Raw genomic sequence first — 19,952 nt, 5'->3', positions numbered from 1 at the left:
ATACTTACACTTAATAGTGTGAGTTTTAATACACGTACTTTTCAATTTCTTTTTCATATTTTCCAACTACTTTAATATTCTGGAAAAGATGTGTTTTTAAAAAATACATAAAATCATGGAACTAGGGGGATACACTTTTCCTCAGGCTTGTGGCACAGTGTTTTTATATAAAATTTTGATATTTTGTTCATCATGAATTTTATTTTTTTTTTGCATTCATTTTTTTAAGTATTGCTTTAAAATACTATTTATCTTAAGTACTGAGGCTTTTTCAGTTCCCCCTTAAATTCTGTGCCGGAGGCCACTGCCTCGCTCCCCTCACCCAGGCCTGGCCCTGCTGGTCCCCAGAGAGCAAGGGGCCCGCTCCTGTCCTCTGGGTAGAGACACAGACAGATACGCCTCCCTGCCGGGCAAAATGTGATACGGACCAAACACATTGAAATGTTTCTTACTTTTGGCCGATCAGAATTCCACCTCTGGAGATGTATCTAAAGAAATCAAGAGATCCAAACAAGGTTATTTTTACAAGGATGTTCATCTCCGTGTTATTTATAACACCGTAATGTTGGAAATAACCTGACTGCCGAGACTCGGAGATTTGTTATTAAAAATTCTGTTTATCCATGTGGTAAAATGCAAGGCAGCTGTTTTGAATCATGTTTTTTCAAAATAATATTTCTGAAGAATATTTAATGACATGGGAAAATATTCAGGATGCCTTTGGTGAAAATGCACGATGAGAACCATATATTCTATGTTATTTCATTTTTTAAAAACATATTTGTTTTGGAAAAAACGAAATACACAAAAATGTTAATAGCAATCGTCTCTGGATGATGGGATTCAGAGTGAATATTTTTTCCTTCCTTCTGCTTGGTGGTATATGTCTTCTTTCTACAGTTTTAAATATCTCCAGTGACTTTGTTTTAGTTTTATAATCAGGAATTAAAATTTTTTTTCTTTCTTATATTAAGATACAATTGACATATAAAAATAATTTTTTTTATATGTCAATTATATCAAGCAAGCCATTGGGTTCTCAATGTTAATTCATCCAGTGAGTCTATACTTCAGACAGACCTAGGAGAACAGGGAATATGTCTGCTCTGTTCCTTGCTACACTCCCAGAGCTCACAGCAGGGCCTGGCACATAGTGGATACTCAATAAACATTTGTTGAATAACTACTTATGAATAAGAAGATCAAACACTCATTTTATTGATCAAGACTTTTTTGGTTGAGAGACAGAAACAATTCAGTTCAAGGGAAAGGAAATGTGTTGACTCGCAGGTGAAGCTCCCAGCTTTGAAGGACCAGTTTTGGGGATCAGGGCCATCCATCTGCATTCGTTCATCTCTCATCTCTGCTTGGCTCCCCTGGTTTTAGCAGGCACGATGGCCACTGACAGCTCCTGAATCACCTCCTCCCAGCTCTACTTGGTCCCCAAAGGACAGATTCTGGGTACAGCCCCCCTGTAATCTCACTTAGCCCCTTAGCCCTATTAGTAATGCAAAACATCAGTACGGCCAAATCCAGCATCCTTAAAATTTTTTTACACACCCTATATTCATTCATAGGGTAGGATTTGCAAAGCTGACGACACTTAAAACTTTTAGTAATTTAAAAGGTTCTAAAGTTGAAAGTCAGATGATCCTCAGGGTAATTAGACAGCAGTGGCCACTGGACAAAGGAGTTCCCTGAAGGTTTCTGTAGTTGGCTGGCATGGCATCTCTCCCTCCAGCAATACATGCACCCCAACCTGTTGGCTAGAGCCGTTTGACATTGACCTTTACCATTCCTGAAGTTTCCAGTGATGTGGGAGGCATCAGCTATTTGGATGACAGCCTTAAGATGTCTGATGCAAGCAAGCCTTTGAATTCCCAAGGTTATCCGATTTCTGCGGGTGGCACTTCTTAGGCTGCCCCCACCGGGGGCAATATTCATGTCCTTTGATCATTCTGCTGCAAGGACCGAATTTAGGTCAGAGAAGAATGAGTGCCAGGCACTCTATTGAATGACTTCATATGTTTAATTCTTATAACAAGGCAAAAATAAGGCAGTAATTATAATGCTCCCATTTCACAGATGAGAAAACTGAGGCTCAAAATAGAGAGTTCACACAGTTGTCAAATGGCAGAGCCTGGCTCCAAACCCAGGTGTTCTGACTACAAATCCTGTAATCTTTCCACTTACCAAGTATTTCCTGGGGGACGTAAGAGCTGCCAGATGGTATGCCAAAAAGATCTTTATTGGGCAAAGTATTTGAGGAAATGTTGCAAATTATTTCTCCCTCTTAAAAAGTCACAAATTCCTTAGCATATTAAAGGCTCTGAGAAGTCCTGCAGGAAAGAAACTGGATTGATTTTGGGCGACCTATCTCATTTTTGCCTAAATTTATTTGACCATGTAACTTTTTTCCTTTCTATGATAACTGTAGCTTGTGAAACATACTATGGGAATCACTGTATTATGCCCCAACTACTGTGTTCATTCCTTGTGCAGCTTCCCAGTGTTTACACTTGTGCTTGACGATCTGTGGGAGGTGTGTCTCAACTGATTTTCTACTTTCAGTGTTGTAACTATCAAAGCCACTGAGGCACAGAGGGGATTCAAAGTGATCATGGTTCTCACTCAGGTTTGGACAGTTTCTTGAAGGGAAAGAGAAAGGCGTGGATTTATAGCGTTAGCCCCAAAATTGCCCATGACTCACAGCCCCTGTGCCTTAGCAACACCATGACCTATGTAAACAATTATAGTGCTTATGGATTGTGACTTGTATAGTCATTTCTGTTTCCTTTTCAATGTAAACCAAGGATAACTTTTGGGAGAAAGGTACAAGGGACATTTCTTGCTGTGTCTTCTCCAGGCGTCCATCCCATGTGGTTCCCTTGGAAATATCAATTACAGTGCCTCCTGCTGTGCCCACCACCCTGCCAGTCACGGAATCTACCCCTCCGGACATAGTAATTGGTCCAAGGGGTGGACAGTTGACCCAAAGACAGCCAATCAGGTTCCTGCCAACAAGTCAGATACATGGACTCGGAGAAAAGAACCTATTAGATCATAAGCACTGTGAACACAGGCTTGGCCGAGCCGTCTTTCTCACCCTGAGGAGAAAAGCTTCTCTGAGATTTAAGCCAACACGCAGAAGGAGGCAGAGCTGAAAACTATGGCACGAGGGATAGAGAAGATGGCCAGGCCTTGGCAATAGCACTTGCGTCCCCGGGTCCAGCAGCCTGGCACTGCCATCCCGTTTTCTCAACTGTGTGGGCCTGTGCATCCCCCTTTTGCTTAAGCTCACGGGGGCTGTAATTCTAGTCATTTAGCAACAACTAAGAAACTACTGATGTGTTTGGAAATTGGTGCCCCAAAATGGAATATTATAAACGTGGAATTAACTGAGGTGAGGTGGGGTGTGGGTAGGAGAGTAGTGAGAGAGGAGGAGAGTAAGAAATTAGATCCACGAGGTAGGAGAGGTCAGGTCGCTCTGAACCTTGTAGACCAAGCACAGGGTTAGTGTCGCTCTCAGTGCGACGGGCAGCTTCTGGAGGGCTTCAGGAGCAGGACAGTGAGCGAACGTGGTTCATGTTATTAAGAGATTATTCCGGTGGTTAGATGCAGAATGGCCGGTGGAGCCCAGCCGGCAAGGAGGCTATGGGCTGGTGTCGGCGATGGGTGGTGGGACATGGACTAAGACGAAGGGGGTGCAGGGGGTGACAACTGATCCTGATGGGATACCCTGTGGAGGTGGAGGTGAGCTGATGGACTGGATGTGAGGCGCGGTGGACGGAAGAGTGAAGGATGACTTTTATAGTGGGTGCTTTCGGTGCCCTACCCAGATCTCCGGTGTGCCCGGAGCACCCATCCCCCAGCTCCTGTGAGTATTGGCTCCCCCTTCTCCAGAACTGCCTTTAGCTGAAGGGACCTGACTCCCCAGGAGTCCACACTGCCCTGCCGATGACTGACTGACAGGGGGTCACAGAAGGCAGGCCTCCTTGGCTTTTCAAGGTGGAACTAACTGTCACAATTCACCCTCCAGAGCTCGGTGGGATCTGGCTGAAGCCGGGCTCCAGCCGAGACCGCAGCCCCCCTGAGCTGCCCTCACGGCTTCCTCCTGAGAGCTCTTCCCCAGAAACCACGGAGCAAGGACTCCTGGGGGGGCCTTTCCCAGAGATCCATCCAAGAGCATCTCCGCTTCCAGCCCGAGCACCTTGGGCCGAGGGGGGTGCATTGGAAGTGGGAAGATTAGGGCAGAAGAGGTGTCTAGAGAGTTTGATTTTGGACATGTCGAGTTTGAGAGACTTGCAAAAAAATGTCAAGAAGCTATTTGGAATGGGAAATTGAGAAGTTTCTGTTTAATATAAGTCCTGACCCTGTGGTATCACGGGGAGGATGGTATAAGGCAGGGGGTGGGTGAGAGGGGGTAGGGAGCTTGGATGGGGGAGGAGCTTAGGGAACAATGGAACAGAGCAAGTGCTTGGTGATCAGGGGAGAAAAATCCTACTCTTGGAACAAACCGATGGCCACTTATACAATTCACTTTCTATCCCTAAACCTCAGTTTCTTTACCTGTGGGGACTGGAGGGATTCTTTCAACTCTGACATCATTCCCCAGCTCCCTCTTCTCCTGTAGCATCCCTTCTCCCCCAGTCCTGACCTGGTTCCCAGTTTGGCTTAGGCTTTCTCCTGACTGCCTGAGTTAGTGCTTCTATACACTAATTCACACTAAAGTGTTAATGACTGATAAAAGATGGGCTTATATTTAAACATACACCTGGAACTTGTTCAATAACTGTATATTGAGTACCAGTCAATGGTTGAAGACCTTTGCCAGGTGATATTCTGGAAGATTCAGAGAGAAGGAAGATTAAGCCCTTGCCCTCAATCCTGGAACCCAAACACAGGGACCTCATTGAGCCCTGGTGTGTGCCAGGAGCTTCCCAGGTATTGTCTCTTGTTCTTTTCTCCATTTGAGGAGAAGGAAGTAAGGAGATTAAGACCCAAGACTGCCCAGGTCCACAGTGTAAGTGCTTTCCTCTGTGCCACGTAACCCTCTACTCAATGTCTGTGCCCCTCGTAGGTGCTGTGGCCTATTTCTATGCCCCTCTGTGACAGGAAGCTCCCCATGAATGTCAGCCAATTTAGGACCTGGGAACCTGTACTTTAAAGATGATTCTAAAGGCAGACAGGTTTGGCAATCTCTAGAAATGTGCACCTTTTTTCTCCTGGATCTTGAATCCATCCAATAGTGAGAAGTTTATTTGGAGTCCAGCAGTCCTGGGAGTGAACCTGGCTCTGCCCAGTACTAGCTGTGTAGTCTTGGACAAGTCATTTTACCTCTCTGAGCCTGTTTCTCATCTGAAAAATAGAAACAAGAACACTTGCCCATATGAAAAAGGAAGAAACTAAATGAGAACTGTGTACAGTCCTGTGTGAGAAGGCACTCAGCGAGTTGTCATTGTCACCGATGCTATTGTTACTGTATGTACCATCGGGTCTCAAAACACAGGCCCCTTCTGCCTCCCACATCCAAGGTAGTGTCTCGCTGTTCAGGACACATATATCATCCACCCCAGCTTCCAACATCGGCGCTGAAGTCCTTTCCCCTCCTGCCAATGCCTCCTGCACACTCACTTCTTCCATGGGGCCTCCCAGCGCTGACCTCATCCCAGCCCGGTCAGCTGCACCCGGGCAGCATCTCGCTCACTGTCTCGGCGCCGCACAGCCAGCGGGCCGGGTGGGGCTGGGCGGGGCCAGGCCCTGTGTGCCAGCCCAGCAGGCGTGGGTGCCTTGAGCGGATCACTGTCCTGCTCTGTGAATGGGGACTGCAGCTCTCCCCTCTCAGGGCTCTTGAGAGGAACCAGTGGAGCGGGTAGCAAGTCCTCGGTCAACAGGAGGCATCACTGTCAGTTCCTTCCAGAAGCCTGGTGTCTCCTGAGCTTGAGGCGATAGAAGGAGCCTTGTCACTGGAACTTGTCACTAGAAGCAGACACTTCTAGTGTGGTGCAATGCAGGACAGGTGATGGCAGGAGGCGAGTTTCCCCCGGGCAAGAGATCCTACTGCCTCTGTTCGTCTGTAACACTCCAGTTGAACCTCAGACACCCTGAAGGTCTCCCTCACACACACTCAGGATCATGATCCATGGGAAAGAATGGACAGGGGAGAGGAGTCAGGAGGGAGAGAGCCCAGGTGGGCCACTCCCAGGACCAGCTGCAAGGAGCAAAATTGGGGATAAATCTCTCTGTTGGGGATAAATTATCTCACGGTCAGAACACCATGACGTTTTCATTTTCCCTCAAGAATACTCAGTTGCATGTGGGAATGACGGTGGTGTCCTATTAAGTGAAAGGAACCTGCTAGAAAGCACCCCCAGAACAGGCGCCTTAGTGTGGAGGTGAGAGGCAAGGATTCTGGAATTCAATGGAATTTCAGGAAAAAACAAACCCCAGAGCAGGTGGGTGGGTGCGGAATTTACTTTTATTCCCTTCTTTGTGTTTCTCTGCCTTTCTTCACTCTGTACAGTGAGCACACATCACGTATGTAAGACAGTACTTACCCCCCACCCTGCTGCATGCTTCAAACAGACTCCAGGCCCTGGCCCATGCAACTTTTGCTGCCCTCTCTGCCCACCCAGGTAGCTGTGCCCCACTTGGCCCTGCCTGCCTGCCTGGGGAGGGCTCCACCGCTTAGCAGCTGTGTGACCTCAGGCAGGCTCTTCATCTCTGAGTCAGGGCTTCCCCTTCTAGAAGAGGGGCATGGTCGCAGTCCATGCATCGTGAGGTCATCAGAAGGATTAGAGAATATGATGGATTTAATGTGCTTAGTGCAAAGCCTGGCATTCCTCAGGCATTTGGGAAATCCTAACATATATATGTGTCTATATATACACACACATACATATATACAGGTACATATATTATACATAGATACATATACACACACACAGAGTCTGACGGTTCGATTTATGATTCTTTCACTTTATGATGGTGCAAAGCGATACACATTCTATAGAAACCATACTTTACGTTTTGAATTTTGATCTTTCCCTGGGCTAGAGATCTGAGGTTCGACACTCTCTCGTGACGCTGGGCAGTAGCTGTGAGGCACAGCTGCCAGTCAGCCACCATCACAAGGAGAAATAAACAACACTCTGCAGTGGACTGCCTTGCCAGCACTTTTTGGGTATTGTGTCCTGAGGACATGAAAGATAGGCTGGGCTAATCTACAGTATGTAAGTGTATTAGACGCATTTTCAACTTACGATATTTTCACTTAAGATATTCTCAATTTACAATGAGCTTATTGGGATATAGCCCCATTGTAATATAACACACACATATATAAATATATAACACTGCCATACACACACACATATACTGGTAAGATACATACAAAATATGAGAGGTGCCTCTCTTGAGAATTTTTTATTTCTTTGGAAATCAGGGGAAACAAAAGGTTATGGAAGAAGAAAGGAAAATGTTGCCCCATTCCCACTGTGTCTGACCCAGCAGGACCTGGGCAGCGCAGGAGAACCAGCACTGGAACCCAGCCCCCTGTGTGTCTAGCCCAGTGCTCCTTCCTCAGGATCTTGGGGGGGGGGGAGGGGGGGGATGCTAAGGGATGTCGGAGCCCAAGGACGACCACTGTGGGTCAGAAGAGCCCTGAATGGTATGTGTAGAATGAATGAAGAATAAATGAATGAAGAATGAATGAATGAATGAATGAATGAATGAATGAATGAATCCCACCGACTGTAAGAGAGACAAGGAGGGAGAAAGTAAATCCGGATTGCTCCATTTTACAGAACAGGAAATCGAGGCTCTAGGTAAGGAAGTGACTTGCCTGAAGTCACTCAGCTGTCATTGCCTGAGCCGGGATTTGAGCCGAGGCCTGTTGATTCCAAAGTGTATACTGTTGACACCATTTCTCTTTAAATGCCGAAGTCCCACAGAAAGGTGGCTTTGCAGGTACGGAGAGTGCAGAGGCTCCCAGGTTCAGTCTGGCTGCCTTGAGGGTTCATCTGGTAGCAGGAATTTGGAGATGGGATGGGTGAGTCCTTTGGCCCCAGCGCTGTTGGCTCTGATTGCAGATAAAAGACATGGAAACTGCTATCCCAGTGTGACCTGGCTCCAGGTTGTCCTTCTGGTGAGCCAAGTTCTCACAACACTGCTTCTAATAGATTCATTGTCTGCCTTGCTTTGTTGTCCCAAGCTCAGGCCACCTTGCTTTTGCCTGGTGAGTGGCCTCTTGCCTTGGGACAGTCAAGATTAGCTGCAGCTGTACCAAAAAGTGTGCTCAGTCATCAAGTAAGCTTGAGAAATATCACCCTTTAGGTTTACAGAATATACATCAGGAAGAAAAATGTATTGACTCTTAACAAAATTTCCGTGGTCATTTTCCTTCCTTCCCTCCCTCCCTCCCTCCCTCCCTCCCTCCCTCCCTCCCTCCCTCCCTCCCTCCCTCCTTCCCAGCCTCCCTCCCTTCCAGCCTCCCTCTCATTCTTTCCTCAGCAAATGCTCAGTGAGTTCCTAATATCCACCAGGGACTGTCCCAAGTTTTGGGGATACAGCAGTGAACAGAACAAACCAAAGCTCCTGCCTGCCTGGGGCTAACATTCCAGAGCGAGGAGACAGACAACACAGGGTGGAGTGCAGGCTGATTTGCAGTTTTAAGTATGGAGGTGAGGGGCCCGAATTAAGAAGGTGATGTTTGATCTGAGACCTGCAGGAGGCAAGGAAGCCCACCCTGCAGGTACCTGGGGGAAGACCACTCCACGCAGAGGGAACCACAGGTGCAAAATCCCTGAGGTCCCAGCGTGCCTGCTGACATCTAGGAGCTGCAGGGAGGCCACCAAGCCACCCCCTCCCACTGCCACCTGGGATTTCTCAGGACAGTTTAGCATCCACCATGCAGTTTGAGAAACTGATGCAGAGGTTAAAAACAAGCTTGAGTCAGAAAAACCTAGGTTTTTATCCCAGCCCCATCTCTCCCACTTAGACTAGCATCACCTCTCGGAGTCTCAGTTTCCTCATCTGTAAAACGGAGATAATAGCATGACCTTGGTGAGGGGCAAATGAAGTCAAGCGCATGTGCCTTCGCTCAGCCCGGCCCACGATAAGCCCCATAAATGTCAGCCTTGGTCATTGCTACTAATATATTATAGTTGCATGAGGCTTCACCCCCTCCCCGTGGACTCATCACCCTCCCAATCCTCAAGGGATGGAGGCAGCATCGGAGCTCAGAGAGGCCGGGGACCGGAGGGAGGGAGCACGCGTCACAGGAATCCGCTGCCAGCTGCTCCAGCAGCAAATAATCCCCCGATGATAAGGCGAAATGGATCAGAGTGACCCCCAGGAGAAACCCAAGATGAATGGCCCCGCCAGAAAGCCCACCCAGGTCAAAACCAACCGTCCAATTTCAAGTACTCTCTCTCACGCTCCCTCCCCAAACACATAAATTTCCCCTTCTCCTGCCAGATAATTTTTCATTGTAAACCCCCAGGAGCTGTCTCCTTACTGCTGAGATGTTAAGATGGTTTATTCAAGAAATATTTATGAGTGCCAACTATGTGCGGCCACTGCTGTAGGCACTTAGGATACAAGACAGTCTCCCTCCTTTCAGGCCAACCCTTCTCGGCGGCGTGGGCCCCGGAGCAGCAGTGCGAGCATCGCCCAGGAACCTGTGAGCAATGGGAGTTCTCGGTCCCACCACAGGCTTGTTGAGTTAGAAACTCTGGGGTGGGACCCAACAATGTGTCAGGTCTGCCGGGTGATTCTGATGCGTGTTAAAGTGTGGGACCCAATTGTTTAGAATAGTGATTCTCAACCAGGCACGATTTTGCACATACACATACACACACCCCTGCCCAGGACATTTGACGATGTCTAGAGATATTTTTGGTTGTCACAATGTGCAGGAGGTGCTATTGGCGCCTGGCGGACAGAGAGCAGGGATGCTATAAACAGCCCACAAAATGCAGGATCCCCCCTCCCAACAGAGGGCTCAGCTGACAGTGTAAACTGTGCCGAGGGGTGGGGGCCAGGGATGCAGCTAACAAACACTTACATAAATAAACAAACTCATTGCAGGCCTGTGACGAGTGCTCTGAAGCAAATAATTTGGGGTAATAAGACAGTAGCTAGTGGTGGTTTTGGCATTGGGTGACCAGAGGGGAGGTGACCTTTGAGCTGCAACTTGGACAACAAAAGGAACCTGGTCATGGAGAACTTGGGGAAAAGATTCCAGGCAAAGGGAATAGCAGGTGTAAGAGGCTGGTGTGTTGGAGGTTCTGGGAGAAGCTACATTATGACTCTGGCTGTTGTTGGAAACCCTCCCTCCCTCCCTCCCTCCCTCCCTCCCTCCCTCCCTCCCTCCCTCCAGCAAATATGTGTAAAGTACCTGCTGGCTATCAGGGTCCTGTAAAGCACTGGGTGAGTTGGACCGAATGTCTGGTCAACAGAGGAGTCTGGGGAGCAGGGAGTCCTCGGGTGGGAGAAATGGCTGGGCTGTCGGGGACGTTAGTACGGTAGCTGGTCTCCAAAGGTGAACTACGCCTCCCAATAGTCACAGCCTGTGTTGTCCCCTCCCCTTGACCCTGGGTTGGCTTGTGCATCGGTTTTGACCAAGAGAGAGCTGCAGAAGTGCTGCCTGTGACATCCCAGGCTAGGCCAGAGCCTTGCAGCTGTCACCTGTCTCTGGGAATGCTCCCTCAGGGGCGCCCTCTCTTGGGACCTAAAGGAAGAACCTCCCCTGTTTCCTCTACTCACAGCTCACCTGATGTGCGTGTTTTCCACACCAACCAATTCTCCAGTTCTTGGAGGACACAGAGCCCCCCACCCCCAACTTGAGATTCCAATCTCAAGTCCCAACTTGTTGCCTGTACTTCTATCACCTGCTCCCACAACTCCCTCCTCAGTTTTGATCATTCGCTACAAGGCCTCACAAACTCAGGGAAACATCTACTCTCATTTATCACAAAGGACACACATGAGCAGCTGGAAGAAGAGGCACCAGGTATGGGGAAGGGGTGGGGCTCCCATGCCCTCTCCAGGTGTGCCACCCTCCCAGCACCAACCTGGAAGCTCCTCTGAGCCGCTGCTTCCTCATTAGGAAGGTGGAGGTGACTGTCCCTGCTCTGCCTCCTCCTGGGGCAGGGTGAAGATCCTGAGATATGGGTGCCCAAGTGCTGTGCAAACTGCTGCGTGCTGGACATGTACTTGTAAGGGACATAGTGGCCCCGGGTCAGACCACAGGCCTGGAAGGTGGGAGAGCTGGTTCTCATTCTGGTTGTGTGACCTTGGGCACAATGCCTCCTGTCTCTGGCCTCAGTATCCCTATAGGTAAAGCAAGGAGAGGTCAAAACACCTGTAGACATGTTGCTTTAGCCCATAGAAGAAACATAGTGTCCTTTAAAAAGTTGAACCTGTCTTTTAAAGACTGGAGGAGTTCACATCAAAACTGATTTCTAGGTTTTCTCCAAAGAGCGGAAGGTGTAGCAGCACCGGGTCACACGTCCACATGGCAGAGGCTGAGTGGCAGCTGTCCCCCCCCCAGAGGGGGTCTGTGTTCCACAGACTCCCACCCATGCCAGGCCTCATGCCCTTCTAGCCGTACTCATGAATGTCACTTGTGCAACCCAACCCCAACAGCCACCTGAGTTTGCCAGCCCTGAACGAGAGGGCCTCTGGGGGCCGCTTGCGCTAATATCCTAAGAATCTGCCCACGATGATTATGACAGTTGCGTTTCCTGGTATACTGCTCAGCCCGGCTCAGTTCTGGGAACACAGTGGATGCTCTGCAAACATTTGGTTCCCACCCCTCCTCTGCTGCCTGGTGACCTCAGTTACCCTACACCCCGGGAGGCCTGAGATGTGTCCTGCAGGGTGTGCCCTGCCTGAACCCTGCCCCACGCGGCCTGCATCCTGCATCCGTGCGGCCAGTACAACAGAAACCAGCACCTCAACCAGCTGGGGTGGGCCCGAGAAAGCCTCCAGCAACTGTGGAAGCCCCTTTCCTACCAGCTCCAAGTGGTAACTCTGCCCTCTCTCTACTCGCTCACCCCAGACAGAGCGAAACTTAGCCTGTGGGCAAGAATTCACCTTTGTCTGCAGAGAGATGGGCAGCGTGGGCTCTGGGACCACATAGACTTGGGTTGGAAACTGAGCTCTGTCACTCGGCAGCTGTGACATGTAGAGTATATTAGAGATTTATTACAGGATTCGCTCATGAGATTACGGAGGCCGAGAAGCCCCCCAATCTGCCCTTGGCAAGCTGGAGACCCAGGAAAGGGAAAGCTGCTGATCTAACTCAGTCTGAATCCGAAGGCCTGAGAATCAGGGGGTGGGGGGCAGTGGTGTCAATATGGGTCCGAGTCCAAAAGGCCCAAGCTCCAGGAACACTGATTCCCAGGGCGGCAGATGGATGTCACAGGGCAAGCAGAGAGCCAACTTGCTCTCCCTCCAACGTTTAGTTCTATCAGGCCCTCAAAGGGTTGGATGATGCCCACATCGGCGAGGGTGACCCGCTTTACTAAGCCCACTGACTCAAATGCTCAGCTCCTCCAGAAACACCCAGAAATAACGTACCAGCTACCTGCGCACCCCTTGGCCCAGTCAAGTTGACACATTAAACTAGCCATCACAGTACCATAAAGTCCTTAGCTTCTCAAGTCCTCAGGTTTCTCGAGTGTGAAATGGGACAGCACTTCCCCCTGCCCACCTCACTGGAGGCTGCTGACAGGATTAAAGGGCCTGTCGGTAAAACCTTTAGCCAGCCAGGTAATAAATGTCTGGCTATCACCGTCTCAGCCACAGAAGGACAGCATAGCGTTTTCAAATGAGAAGGGGTTATTTCCCCAACTCCATCCTGAAACCAGTAAGGAATGGGTGGATGTGCCTGGAACCAAATTGGAACTGGGCGGGAGGAGCCCAGTACAATGCAATTTTTTTACCCCTATATAGAAGACACCTGTTAATTTTTGCCCCCCAGCCCCCACCCCCAAATCCATTTTTCAGTAATAGCACCCCAAGTTCCCTTAGAGAAACACCCCTCCTCCATACTCAGTCTATGCAATTTGATGAGGTTGATGCTGTCACCTCAGAACCAGGCCTGGCCAATCAGAGCCCTGACTCCTCCAGCCACAGTGATTGGTTCAGGGGTGAGCGTGAGACCCAGGCTAGGCCAATAAGAGGCCTCTCTGGGATTTTCTGCTGAGCTCTTGGGAAAAAAGCCTCTTCTTTCAGCTGGAGTGGCTAAGCTAACAGGACATAAGCCTGCAGCTGCTGGTAGGCAACTTTATAACCAGATTAAAACACCTAACCTGCCTGAGAGTGAAGTCAACACAGAGAAAACCAGAGCCAAAGGGTGTAGGGAGAGTCCCTGACAATAACATGTGAGCACCTGAATCCAGTCCGCCCTGCTGCACGGGGCTCCCTCTCTGTGCCCCGAAGCTTGCCTAGTCTTGGGCATGGGTTTTCCACCATCAGGTTCTCCAATCACGGGCTGGCCTGCTGCCTCCAGAGAGAATGTCTCTTCAGGGCCCTGAACCCAGCTGCTGCTCAACAAATATCTGCCAGAGGATGGGCAGGGTTATAGCAAGACCAAAATACTTAGCAGTTTCTTCAGCAAGGGGCTTTCTTCAGTAAAGGAGACTGATCACCTGGCCATGGGAGGGATGGGACCTCCAAAATGGTGCAAGGAAAGAGCCATCACCCCTTTGGGGACCCCAGGATGTGGATGGTTTTTCTCGTTGCTTTTTTCTGTCTTGAGGAGAGAGTTGTGATATTGACAGAGCGGCTACAGACGTACCAGACTGTACGCTGCGGCAGGCGGGCGTACACTGGACTCCACTCACCTGCCTGGCACATAGTAGGTGCTCAACAAGTGTTAATGAGGTGGGAAAATGGAACTGTGGACCCTGCTTCTCATTCCAAGCAGTTCATTTCTTCTACTGTAGATGGTCTGATGGTAGCAAAGTTACCACCACTCCCTGTCCCCCTCACTGTCTCCACCCCCTCCTTCCAGCTGTGAGCCTGGGGGACACGGAGGCCCAAGAGGTGGTCCTGGTCCCATTCTTGGACCATCTTCTCTGGCATTGTGTATCTGTGGGTGCAGTGAGGGGAAGGTTTTTTGCCAAAATCACTGCATGGCCGGGCCTGCGGTCACCCCCGCGGCCTTCACTCCCCCCATCAGCACTTTGGCACCATGGCCCCCGCTCCGCCAGGCCTGGATTTGATTCTCTATGGCCTGTGGATCCGATGCCCATGCTGAGCACATGTGGAAGACAAGCCAGGGAAGAGGTGGGGGCGAGGAGAGGCAAGGGGGAGCTGCGTGGGCCAGACCCCAACCCTCGCAGAACACAGGGCTTCCCCAGGCCTGGCCCAGCCAGGACACCCCTTCGCGCCGCACCCACATGCCGATGACTCTGGTTTCTAGAACAACCCTGAGCCTCATTTCCCAGCAATGTCCGATGGAACGAGAATGTCCAAGGCTAGGCCTTGGGACGAGCCGGGGCCAAACGTCCTCCTGAAAAAATGCGATGCGAGCATCGTTCATCTGTTATTGATTGGGAGGCTGTGAGCTTTGCTTCCAAAATCTCCAATAAAACTGGCTTGGAGGAGAATTTCCTGATTCCGGGGTAAGTGGATAAAGATGTTGCAGGAGTCCGGGGTGGCGCTGGTGGGGAATCTCAAACACCATGCCCAGTTGGTTCCTCCTTTGTTGCTTAATAAAGAACAGAAAACAATCAGCCCCATCTCTCCGCGCCCCCTGACGGTGTCCTTCGCCCTCTGAGTTAATTTCTGGTTGGAGGTAGGGGACTGCTTAGCCTGGGGGCCCCTAGGAATCTGCCCCCTCTCTTTTGAGGCTGGGGCTGGGATTAGCTCATTCCTCTGGGCACCCCAAGGAAGGGCTCTGGCACCTGAGTGGTATTAGGAGGGTAGGAGGTTTTCAGGGGGTACGGTAAGGCGTTGGGGAGCTGGTTCATTTGCCAGAGCCTCCCAGGTTACAGAGAGGGGCATACAAATCTGAGGCCCCCTCCAGGGGCCCTACCGTTTATCAGCTGTGTGACCTTGGCCAAGGGAGTTTGCCTTTTGGCACCTCAGTTTCCTCATCTGTGAAATAGGTTGCCATGCAGTTATTACCAGGAGTGCCTGTGCGTACATACATGTGCTCCGCGGTGCCTGGCGCACAGCGAGCATAGTGTTTATTACTATTGTTCCTTGACATCAGCCGCTGGGACTCCGCTGACTTCATGTGAGTCCCAGAGCCGCCCAGAGAGATGGGATCACCGCTTCCTCGCACTTCTCCTTCCTCCCTCCGCTCCCTCCACATGCTCTTGGGCCGAGGGGTGGAAGGGTGAGGACAGTCTGAGTCAGAGTGCTTGTCATCTGGGCCGGGAGCTGGGAGACCTCAGCCCGAGCCAGGGTGTGGCTGGGAGGTCAGCCCTTGGCCTCGTGTCTCCCGCCGTGTGGCGCAAAGATGCGGGAGCAGCCTCCCACCTCCAGCAACACGGATCTAGGCCTCGCTCAGCCCTCACAGCTGGCAGGGAAGGAACGCACTAGTTGTGACTTTTGCTCCTGAACACCTCTGTAGCCGTGGGCCCTGAATGCTTCATCTGCCAGATGAGGTTGATTTTTGCCTCATGCATCTCAAAGGGTTGCTATACAGCTCAAATGAGGACAGGGCTCAGAGCTCCGAATGACCCAGACAAGTCTCGGCCTAACCCAGAGTGACACGAGCACTGGACAGATCCAAACCAACATGGCAAAGACTCAGAGAACTGTACTCAGAGACGAACCGCCGCCCACAGGAGCCACTCAGAACTCGGAGTCTGAACCCAGCCAGGTTGTTTGGCTGCTTAAAGAGAAACCTCAACATTCTTCAAAGACAATACTGATCCAGAATCTACAGAACATAACATTCACAATGTCCAGGGTGCAATCCAAAAATCAACATGTGAGAGCCATAGAACAAGGACGGCCCTAAACCTGATACAGGACCTATGTGGAAAATCCAGAGCGAACTGCATACTTCACAGTGAAAGAGCGAATGCTTTGTCCTATGGGCTGTATCTTACATCTTGCAATGTCATACTTTAAAAAAATGAATCATATACCTAAATTAAAATATGAAAATATAGAAGTTTTAGAAGTAAACTTAGGAAGAGGTTTTTGTGATCTCCAGGTGGGCAACGATTTCTTGGATCTAGCACCAAAAACGCTATCCATAAAAGAAGAAATGGTAAATTGGGCTACCTCAAAATTAAGAACTTATGCTCTTTGAAAGACTCTGCTAAGAAAATGAAAAGATAAGGCACGGACTGGGAGAAGCCATTTGCCGATCACGTATCTGTTAAGGATCTTGCATCTGGAATATATAAAGAACTTTCAAAACTAAGAAAGCAGACAGCCCAACCAAAAAAAAGGCGGGGGCATGGGGCAAAAGATTTGAACAGACCCTTCACCAAAGAAGACATGTGGATGGCAAATAAGCACATGAAAGATGTTCAGAATAATTAATGACCTGAGAACAGATTATTAAAACCACAGCGAGATACCACTCACACCTATTAGAATGGCTAAAATTAAAGACATGCACCATACCAAGTGTTGGTGAAGACGAAACTCTCATGCACTTCTGGTGGGAATAAAAAACAGTATAAGCACTTTGGAATGTGCTTTGGCAGTGCTATGTGACCCAGTCATTTCATTCCTCTTACCCAACAGGAAAGGAAATATATGTGTTTACAAAACCTTGTATGCAAATCTTCTTAGCTTTATTTGGAATAGCTAAGAACTGGGACCAACCCAAATGTTCGTCAACAGATGAATGGATAAATGAATTGTCATATATCTATACAAGGGGCTACGAGTTAGCAATTAAAAAGAATAAATGATTGATATATGTAACAATGTGCATGAATTAAAATAAGCTGGACAAAAGGAACCAGACCAAAAAAGAATATATGCTATGTGAATCTATGTAAAACTTGAGGAAACAAAAACAGTTTGTAGTGATGGATGCAGATTGGTGGTTTTGGGATTGAAGGAAATGTCACTAATCCCAGTTACGGTGATGGCTTCATGATTGTACACATATGTCAAAACTGACCAAAATTTTACACTTGAAATGTGTGCAGGTTATTGTACTTTAAATATAACTCAATAAAGTTGGGGAGACAAAGGAATAGCTCTCTTCCTCTGCTGATATGGGTGCCCATTCACAGAGCACCCCACGTCGCCCCTGCACCGCCCAGGCCTCTCCCTTCAGGAAGCACAGGCGATGTCCCCGCTTCGGTTCCAGATCACCGCGATAAAGCGAGCGTCGCAGTAAAGAGAGTCGTCTCGGACTGGAAGTCACACCCTTGGCACCTCTGGCCTCAGGCTCGGACTCAGGCTGGAATCATGCCACCAGCTTCTCTGGGTCTCCAGCTTGCAGGTGGCAGATCTGGGACTTCTCCGCCCCCATAACTGTGTGAGCCAGTTCCTTACAATAAATCTCATTCTACATACAGGCGTATGTCGATGTCGATATCGACACAGATACACCTCCTGTTGACTCTGTTTTTCTGGAGAACCCTGACTAGTAAATACACCCACTAATAAATACACCCAGGAGGCAGAAGTGAGGGATGAGAGGAATGAGGGGGAAGGAAGAGAGCCTCAGGGGGATGTGTGATGGAGTCGGCTCCAGGCAGGAGTCGCTGACGGGGGGGCCTGTGAACTGCGTCCCGAAAAGCCACATCTCCCGTGCCTTGACATCCCTTGGGGGTGAGTGGTGGGGACCAGCAGCATCAGCATCACACTCTTGGCCGCACCTCAGACCTACAGACTAAGATGTGCAATTTGACAACATCCCCAGGTGACTCATATGACTATTAATGTTTGAGAAGCTCTGCTCTCCGACGTCTGATTCTCTCAACCTTGGCTGCACAACGGCATCACCTGAGGGCCTTTGAAAATGCCGATGCCCAGGTGCACCTGCAGGGATGCTGACTGAATTGGTCCAGGGTGTGGTCCGGGCAGCAAGGTATTGCGATTCTAATGTACACCTGAGGTTGAGACCCACCACGCTTGCCCCCGTCCCTCTCAGCTCCCCACAACGCCCCCTCCCCGCCCAGACGTCCTACGAGGACAGCTATGACAGTGCTCAGCCCAGCCTCCAGGGCAGCCCCCCGCCATCTCCTACACTCCAGCCGGAGCAGCCTTCCACAGCAGGACAAAAGCACACCCACTATAATCGAGATGAACCAAACATGCATAGAAATGAAACTTATTTCTCTAACTGACCCCAACTTTCTCGTAAGCCTCCTCATTTTGCCGACAGCAAGAAAAACAAACAGATTGCACTTTGTCATTTAAAGGTGACTCTCTCCCTTCTGGGTTACCTTGGTCTCTTCCTCTGTCTTTCACGGGGTTTTTCCACCTCCCTCCCCTTCTTTCCTTCCCGAGGTGGTTCTCGGGGTGCAGGGGGTTGCTGCTAGTCTGCATGTCCTCTGGTCCACCTCCTTGGCCTCAGGACTCCCAGGCCCCTCATCTCTGAGCTTCAGGCTTGGTTTTCTCAGAATCTACAGGTGCCGTCCTTGGTCCCTCTGGCCGGCAGGTGTGAGCCCCCATCCCCTGCTGCTGATGGGGGACCCTGCCTTCTCGCCACGCAAACGTCCACCAGCCCTGAAAGGCTGACCGCCCTGTGGTACAGCCGTGCAAGGGAATTACTTTGTAGTAAGAAGGATTCCACTGACGGACAACATGGGGACTCTCAAAGGCATGGCGCTGAGTGGAAAAGCCAGATGCAGAAGGCTGCCTGCTGCGTGATGGGAAAGTCCAGACCTAGGAAATCCACAGATTTGAAGGCGGATCAGTGGTTGCCTAGGGCCGTAGGGGTGGAGGGGAGGCGACTGACTGCAAAGGGGCAGGGAGGGACCTTGGGGCGAAGGAAATGTTCTAGGCCTTCATTATGGTGGTTATTACACAACTGCATACTCTTGTCAAAAATGACAGACTTGTACACTTAAAATTGGTGACTTTTATATGTAAATTATTCTTTAATAGAGCTGATTAAAAATAAAAATTTAAAATATCAGTTTTATATTTTAAAACATCAACTTCATTTTGTATCTAAAATTGGCATCCCATCATCTGATTCTCCATTTCGAACTCCCCACGGCCCTTGGTTATCAAGTTTAAAATCTGTAGAGCTCTCTCCCTTCCTTCGCCTGCTAACGCAGATTTATTCTCAGACACTCGGCGTAAACCTCTCCATGTCGCACAGGCCCCTCCTGGCCCCCAAGACCGGCAAGGCCTCCGCTCGTGGGATCTCCGCCCCACAGACACTCCACCCCTCCTATTGTCATTGCTGGTTTACTTTCCGTTTTTCTCACAAGTCTGTAAGTTTGGGGTCCCTGGATCCCAGCACAGTGTCGCACAGGGCAGAGCCTCAGTGAATGTTTGCCGAGGGGCAGTTCAGGCTCCGGGTGAATGTCTGGCGAATGAATGAACGAAAGAGGAAGCAGCGTTTTGGGGGGGCCGGGGCGCTGTGCGCATGGAAGGGAAGCCGCTGAACAGAGACTGAGATGCTCTGGGTTGCGACCAGCCCTAGCAAAGGCTTGGGGGCACATCGGAGCATGGGGGCGGCCACGGGGAGACTGGCTGTTCCAAATGAGGCTCGGGCACCATTAACGAGCGCTCCCCGAGCACCGGTCACACGCCCAGAGCGGCGGGGAGTCCTGAGAAGTACGGGCTGTCCCCGATGGTCTCCACACCACGTCCACCGCCCCACACGTTAGTTTCTGCCTTGTAAAGATCGATTCTGTATTGACAGTTTCTGTCTGCGCCCAAACAGGCAGGAAGAAACAGCCCTGCTGGAGGGACCTGACGACAACTGGATTTACGACCGCATCTCTGAGCAGGAGGGCTGCCAACATGCACCAGCCCCGCCGTGGCTCCCAGCTCTC

This window comes from Miniopterus natalensis, chromosome 9, assembly GCF_054644295.1.
Source record: "Miniopterus natalensis isolate mMinNat1 chromosome 9, mMinNat1.hap1, whole genome shotgun sequence".
In the NCBI taxonomy this organism is placed as follows: domain Eukaryota; kingdom Metazoa; phylum Chordata; class Mammalia; order Chiroptera; family Miniopteridae; genus Miniopterus; species Miniopterus natalensis.
The sequence above is the reverse complement of the archived record's forward strand: the minus strand, read 5'-3'. Positions refer to the sequence as shown.